This window comes from Trachurus trachurus, assembly GCF_905171665.1.
Source record: "Trachurus trachurus genome assembly, chromosome: 16".
In the NCBI taxonomy this organism is placed as follows: domain Eukaryota; kingdom Metazoa; phylum Chordata; class Actinopteri; order Carangiformes; family Carangidae; genus Trachurus; species Trachurus trachurus.
This window is the reverse complement of record NC_139902.1, coordinates 24109362-24116454: the sequence shown is the minus strand read 5'-3', so window position 1 is coordinate 24116454 and position 7093 is coordinate 24109362.

Sequence of the window (7093 nt, the reverse complement as noted above, 5' to 3'; positions counted from 1 at the left end):
AGTCAAAAGGTTGAGCAGTCAGTGACACACAGCACAGCTGGGCTACAAGAGATCAAGATCATCTCGTGCTCCTTTTAGGCTACATTTCATAGGTATTTAGTTGGAGAATCAACTGGGCCTAGTTTCAGATTTCTCTAAAAATATGAAATAAGCCCATATGCAATTATGCACATCTTCCATTTTATCCTGATTTCCCCCAGGAGCCTCTGTGAATCTAATCCTCACATTGTGTCTGCTCGCTCACACACTTCCCTCTTACCACATTACACACTTGTTGATGTGGACTCTGTATAAACTTGCTTACAGAGACATTTCAGAGATCTGATGTCATATCAAGTGCCACTCACAGCATAGCTACCTGTAATGCACACTTTGCCGATTTTCTGCTGCGTAAAGGCAACAAGGAGATGTTTTCTTTCTAAAGGACACTTACAGAGTAAAATCACTTAGTAGCCTATCATCGGTGCGCAAGTGCACCAGAGAATGATGAAATGCCATCAAGTTTTTTAGGAGTACAAATAATAATAATGTGTGCACAGTTTAAATTACGTTCTGCTTTGGCGATCTGTGCACTTGTAATTTTCGAGTCTGCACATGGCAGTCAGTTGATATGTGGTTGGGTTTTTGCTGAAGCACAAAATACCACACCGCCACATTAATACAATCATATACTGTCCTCTAGGGTAGAGGGCTTCCCCTGTCTGCCAAGGTGCCACTGAAGGCCAGGGCCCTAATAGTGACCTGCAATAAACACTATAAATGGGTGTGACTCCTGGGATTTCAGGACGTGATGGTAAAAGCACTCTGTGAACAAGCTGTCTATAACTTTGAGATGCAGCTGGATGTGGTGGTGGTGAAAAAAGCCTCTTGACATAAGGCGTCTGTTTAACTTGGAGCAGCGCTCTTTTACAGAAATGTCACAATATGGGAGATCAATTGCAGCCATCTGAAAACCCAAATTGTACTACTTGACTGGTGCTTACGTAGGTTTCCATGCTCTGGAAGCCCCCACATATGGCACACGGGACAAGCATATATATATTTTCCTTTTCAGTCTCCATGTATGAAGAAAAAAAAAGAAATATTCCAGTAGAAACACTTCACAGGCATTATATTTTGATTTCTGACAGAAGCAATCAGAGTTGGCAATCTCTAAAATGAACAGTTGTGGACTAAAAATTGAGGTAAGGTTGAGGTGCTCTCTGTGGTTTTGAAATAGTTCCTGTTCCATCTAGATTTCTTTTTCGTTGGTGTTGTACAGTGAGTTGCGGAAAATGAAGACAGATGCAATTAGCAACAATGTTTGGACTCAGCCCTCTGGAGCCGGCGGCACCGTGTTTACTTTGAAATCTGATTAGGTCCACTGTCTGACCAAGTTGCTTTCACCTCACCACGAATAACTCTGTACAGATGACTTCAGCACGCTTCGCGTCTGATGGACTCCCTCTATTGCACCTTTGACCTCGCCCATATCCTGAGCGAGAGGCCCTGAGCGGGAAATTATGACACATCACAATTAGGGCTTCTTCACTCTCTTGCTCTTCTCTCTTTTGGCTTCAGTGTCAAGAATAATATTCAGCCCCTCGTCAGAGTGGCACCATGCTAGGAATTGACATTACTTACACCGTACAAGGCCGAGGATGTATTGCTCCCATGACACCTTGTGCAGTAGCTGATTGCATATTGTGGATTGGAGTATTACCACATGTAGTATATTATGTGTTGCAAGATTGGTTTTAATAACCAATTGTCCCATCTCATTCAATTTGAAGAAGGATTTAACATCACCATGCATGAGATTACGTCCGACAGTCTCCAGCACAGAGTGTAGATGATGTGCCCCATTCATCATAAGAAATGATGGTAATTTGGAATTAGAAGTAATGACACCATAAATTGATTTCCACAAGAAATACATTGCTGCGTTCCTCCTGGAAATTATTACAGTAAAAAAAAAAGTGATATGAGTGGACTTTAAATTAGAACCTATTCTTACATAACCCTCATAGAGTCTTATTAAAGTGAAAGTTTGATGTCTTTGAAGGGAGAACTTGGCTGTAACGTAAGAATTTTCACACCTCCGAGCCAAACATTGAAATTTTTTTCCATGTCGAATCCAAGAATCACATCATCTTCATTTCTAAGTTGCGGCAGCTGTGGAAGTTCTGTCATTCCAGCAGCATTTTTTGTATTGGTCCAACTTGAAATCATAATAATATAAAGCACTTCTACAGCCTCTCGGGGGGTCTTAGTTGAGGTTTGACATTCATAGAACTCGTGGCTATTGTTCACTGGTCTTACTTTCTTTCCACTATTTCAAGAGTGGTTTTATTCAGAGGCCTCCACTTAGCTACATAAATACACACAATAGCAATTATTACAGAAATTTTCAATCCACAGGAAGAGGAATATTCAAATCCCATCCCCCGTGCAGTGCAAGCCTGTAACTAAACAGCATAATCTGGAGTTATCAGATTTCACTTTTCTTTACTGGTAAGAATACTCATGACCGCAAATTTGGAGATAGCGCCACATTCTCTGTAATGTCATGTTTTCAAGGAAAATTGCAGAGGAAAAGTGAAGTTATGCATGACGAGAGGAGCGAGCCTGGGAGCAGAGCTTGTTGAGCAAGGATTATAGGGGTCAAATATTGATCGACTTCCCTGTGTGCCTTTCCTCTGATATTGCTGATGTGTGTGAATACAAGTCACTCCCTATTTGTGCAGTGGACATGTGTTGTGCAGATGTGCTGCCATGCCCCATGCCATTGGGTATTCGCCGTACATTTATGCTGTTTTTCTGGTCCATAGGCCTGGTCGATAACCTTCATCCCATTGCCATTGAGTGTGACAGTGCTGAAGTCAGCACTAGATTCTGTATCTGGAGTGTGGGCCGCTGATTTATAACCTGACACGCACTTGGAGTGAGGTGATGCATATCTAAAAAGTTTACAAAAGAATAATTTAAATTCATATGAGCTGCTGGAATCCGGATTCAGGGCAGGGATGCTTGGCATTGCAACATCCAGCATCGAGTCATTTGTCTTCAGATCTTATTGATTTATATTTTGACAGATATTAGTATGAGGCCAGTGGTGGGTGTCTTTGGCAGTGTCATCTCCTCTCCCTCTCCTCGACTCATTTGTTGACCAAGAAAGCTTTCAGGGAACTGGAGAGCTGAGGTTTTTCATGGAATATTTGGCCCATCACTCCAGCGCCCCTCTCAGTTTATCCCATTAAGGCCGAGGAGTATTTTCTGCAAGACAGACACGTAAGAATGATGGATAACTGTTTTGCATGCTCAGATGTGTTGGTGTTCCTGACACCATCCCAGTATTGAACCTGGGTATCATGTGTGGTCAAAGCCATCACTGCCTGCAGCTGCCTCAGCCAACAAAAATACTCACATGCTTTGATTTACAGAGACAGAAATGGTGGCTGACTGCTATGTTTACTCCGCTATTATGGACTTTGGTCATAGTTTTGATAAGTCTTTAGCTCAAACCTCTTCATTCACTGGCTGGGTATTGTCTGAGTGTTCCTGAGAACAAATCATTAGCTGCATTCACTCTGCTGGAGAGAGGAGCTATCAAGGCTGTCGCCAAGACATAGTTGTCAGTGAACAGATCAGCATAAACTGTATCCACAAACACACCAAATTTGATAAACAATAGTCCACCGCATTATTTTGCACAGTGCACAATAGCATCAGCTTTACCTTGCTTGACATTTTGGGAAATTTGTTTATTTGATATCTTTTCAAGGCTTAGAGATGATTGTTACCACTCTTTTGACTGTGGGCGTTACATTTAAACTACAACCAGCAGCTGGTTAGCTTGGCATTGAAATAAGAATGGAAATGGATGAGTCAGTTGGCTCTATCTGTCTACCAGCATCCTGTGAAGACCACCAACATGCAGACATCCAATTACATAATTGCTTGTAAAACACCTTATTTAAATACCTGTGGAAAGAGTAGCTTGTACAAAAGTGCAAAAATGTATTAAGTGCAAATAAAATAAATAAGACAAATAGGGTCGGGTATGGGAGGTATCTAACTTCTCTGCAAATTCCCAAACTGTCAAATAAACACTTTGTTTCTTCTAGATCTCAATACAATCTCAATTTAAGGCAACTCTATACTATTGCCCTAAATATTTCATGGTTTAACCGATTTTAATTTCCCTCCCATATTTAATTCCCCAGATATTACTAGAAAGTGTCCTGTGGGAAACCACCTGGATCTGTCCATGGTTTTTGCTTTATTGATGGTCTCAATCTCCCTATGCCCATTTTCATTCATGGGTTTGGCTTTGCTTTCCTCTAAGGGAATGGATGAGCAAGCTGGCACCACATGGTTTAAAAAACATTGGTTAAGTTCAGGCTGTATTGGTGTTCAGTGGCTAGGACTGTTTGGTTTGCAAATTTCTCTATCTAATTGTACTCCATCTGAGACTTCAGAGAATGTAAACTGACCAAGTGTTAGTGTATACCAGAAAAAAAAATGATTCCAAGAGTCTGAAGTCTGCAGAGATAAACTGATTGAGCATAATTTTTGTGAGATCATGTTATCAGCAAAACAATATGACTGTGGCGTCAGCAAAGAACTGACCAAAATCAGGAGAAAGAAAAGAGAATTCCCCCGCGCACTTCTCCAAAAGACCACCTCCCATGCACCTCTTTTTGTGAAGATTGGCTGGTTGAAACAAGAGAAACCAAAGCAATTTGGCCTCGTATCACTGTTTAAAATACATGATTTCTTGTCATTTTGGATTTAGCTTGTGGTATTTAACTTATCTGAGAATGCTTATTGGCTTTGCCTGCACCAGTTAAGATCTTTCCTGCTGCTTCCTAATTCAATATTGTGTAATAACCAGTATTATTGCCTGCTCTTAAATGCCCACACACAACTCACATTACAATGGAAATGGACAATATAGGGCACACGCCTGTTTCATGTAACAGGGCTTTGATCACTTTGCTAAAAATTAACACACACACACACACACACACCATGTGAGAATAATCGGCCTACCCCATTTGTGTATCAAACAACCACAGGTTTCTACTCAGACGCTGCACAACGTCTTGGTAACAATAATAAACATGGCTGATGTTCTGTAACAGTCCCAGTTTGTTCAGGTTTAGGGACCAAAACTATTTGATTAGTATTATCAATCACATTTGTGACCTTATTAGGTCATAGTTTGGGTTAAAATAATTACACTACACAATTAAGGTCACAGATTTTTCTTTTTTTAAAAGAAAAGAACAAAAACCTTCAACAAATCCTGCAAAGGCATACTGAGAAGGAATGCTGAAGAATGAGGATATAGCGGATGTATAAATACACAAAGTAAAAGGGTTATGAAAAACTAGCTGTTCACATTTATTTCATGCTTCATTACAAAACATTATTACAAAAAAGTATTTCATTGTGACCTTTTGAAGCTAATTTAGGAGCAACAAAACTGGCTGGGGCAGGGCTATAAATTATTTTAATCAAATCCATGAATGATCTAATAAACTAAATTGCCAAATGATACTTGCCAAAACTGATCAAACGATTGCATGGGTGACTGAAAGGAAGACGACGAGACAAAGGAGGCTTCAGATGAGTAAAGTTGTGTTTTCTCTCTTTCTTTTTCAATTTAAGCAAGCTGCCACTGAGCTGGAGCTGACTATGTCAGAAACACCCAGTAAAACAGCAACTGGCCATGGTGAATGGTGTCTGTTTATGACTCATTTCTACCTGCTGTCAGGCAGCAGGGAGAAGTGGAAGCGGAGGAGAGAGAGCCCAGTGGTAACAAGGGCAGAATTGTGTGAGGACACAAGACAGTGCCGTGTGGTTGTCAAGAAAACAAGGTAGTAGTGAAACCTATTAGAGATGGGTCATTTAGTAGCTGATATTGGCTGTTGTCGGCCATGTATGGTCAACACATGGGCAGCTTTATGAGGCAGCTGCTGAAATGACGAAGGGGGAAAGAGGATGGTTCAGATGCACAGTGAAGACATTCTAACCTTGTGGAAAAGTCAAACGATTGGAAATGATCCGGTTGTTTTCATTAAAATTTAGCAGGCTGGTAGTTGGGGTTCATCATGACTATATTTACCCTCAAATGGTTTTCGTCTCATAAAGAAGTCACACACAGGCTTTTAGGAGAAATATTGGTGGTGTCTGGAGGAAAGCCGATGTTTTCACATTCAACAGAACCTTCACTTGGATCCCTCTTTATAAATGAAATGTTTCACTGTATCAACACCACAAGGAAATTATGGGAAGTCTGAAAGGTTTACAAGTCACAGTCATGCATCCTTCTCAGAAACCAAAAAAAAGAAAGAAAAAAAAGTTGTAGGGCACTTAGTGTTTAGGTTTTTATCCACAAGCAACACTATCAAAGGGAGCGGTCAGGGAGGGGTCTAATCAGGCAGTCCCAAATTTATTCTGCAGCATAGCAACCACCAAACATATACAACCAGAGGTATGAGAACACGTTCACTGATTAGGAAAGACATATTTTCATATACATGCATTGTAGCTTATAGCATGGACAACCACCCATGTGTCTGCAGTCAACAAGGCTATTTATACCTGACTTTTTAGGCTCTGCTTCTCCACCTCAGTGACTCACATGGAATAAGTTCTGGTAGACCAGCCTTCCAACACATGGTTAATGTTGTGAAGGAGTCCATTTTAACCCAAATCATGCTCTTTTCCTAAATGTGACCAAATAACTTTGGTGCATAACCTTACCAAACAGTACCTGACGACTGATTAGAATAAATTACATTATTTAAACAAGGGGATAGGGCAATGAAGTGTTAAAATACATAGGCTATTAATACCAGCTTGTGATTTTCACATAAGTCAAAACACATTATCCTAGAGGATTCATGTGTTTAACCTATTCACCCATCGCAAACTCAATGTAATGTAATGCAATGTAAAAATTGCCCAAAGGGGTTGCGAGCTAAGCCGCTCCTAATGTTTGCTCAGCTTGTTTCTCTGCTAACTTATGATTCAGGTATTCAGGAGTGTTTTAAAAAAAATATATATATAGCCTACCAGGGATCAAATTATCTGAACTGAATTA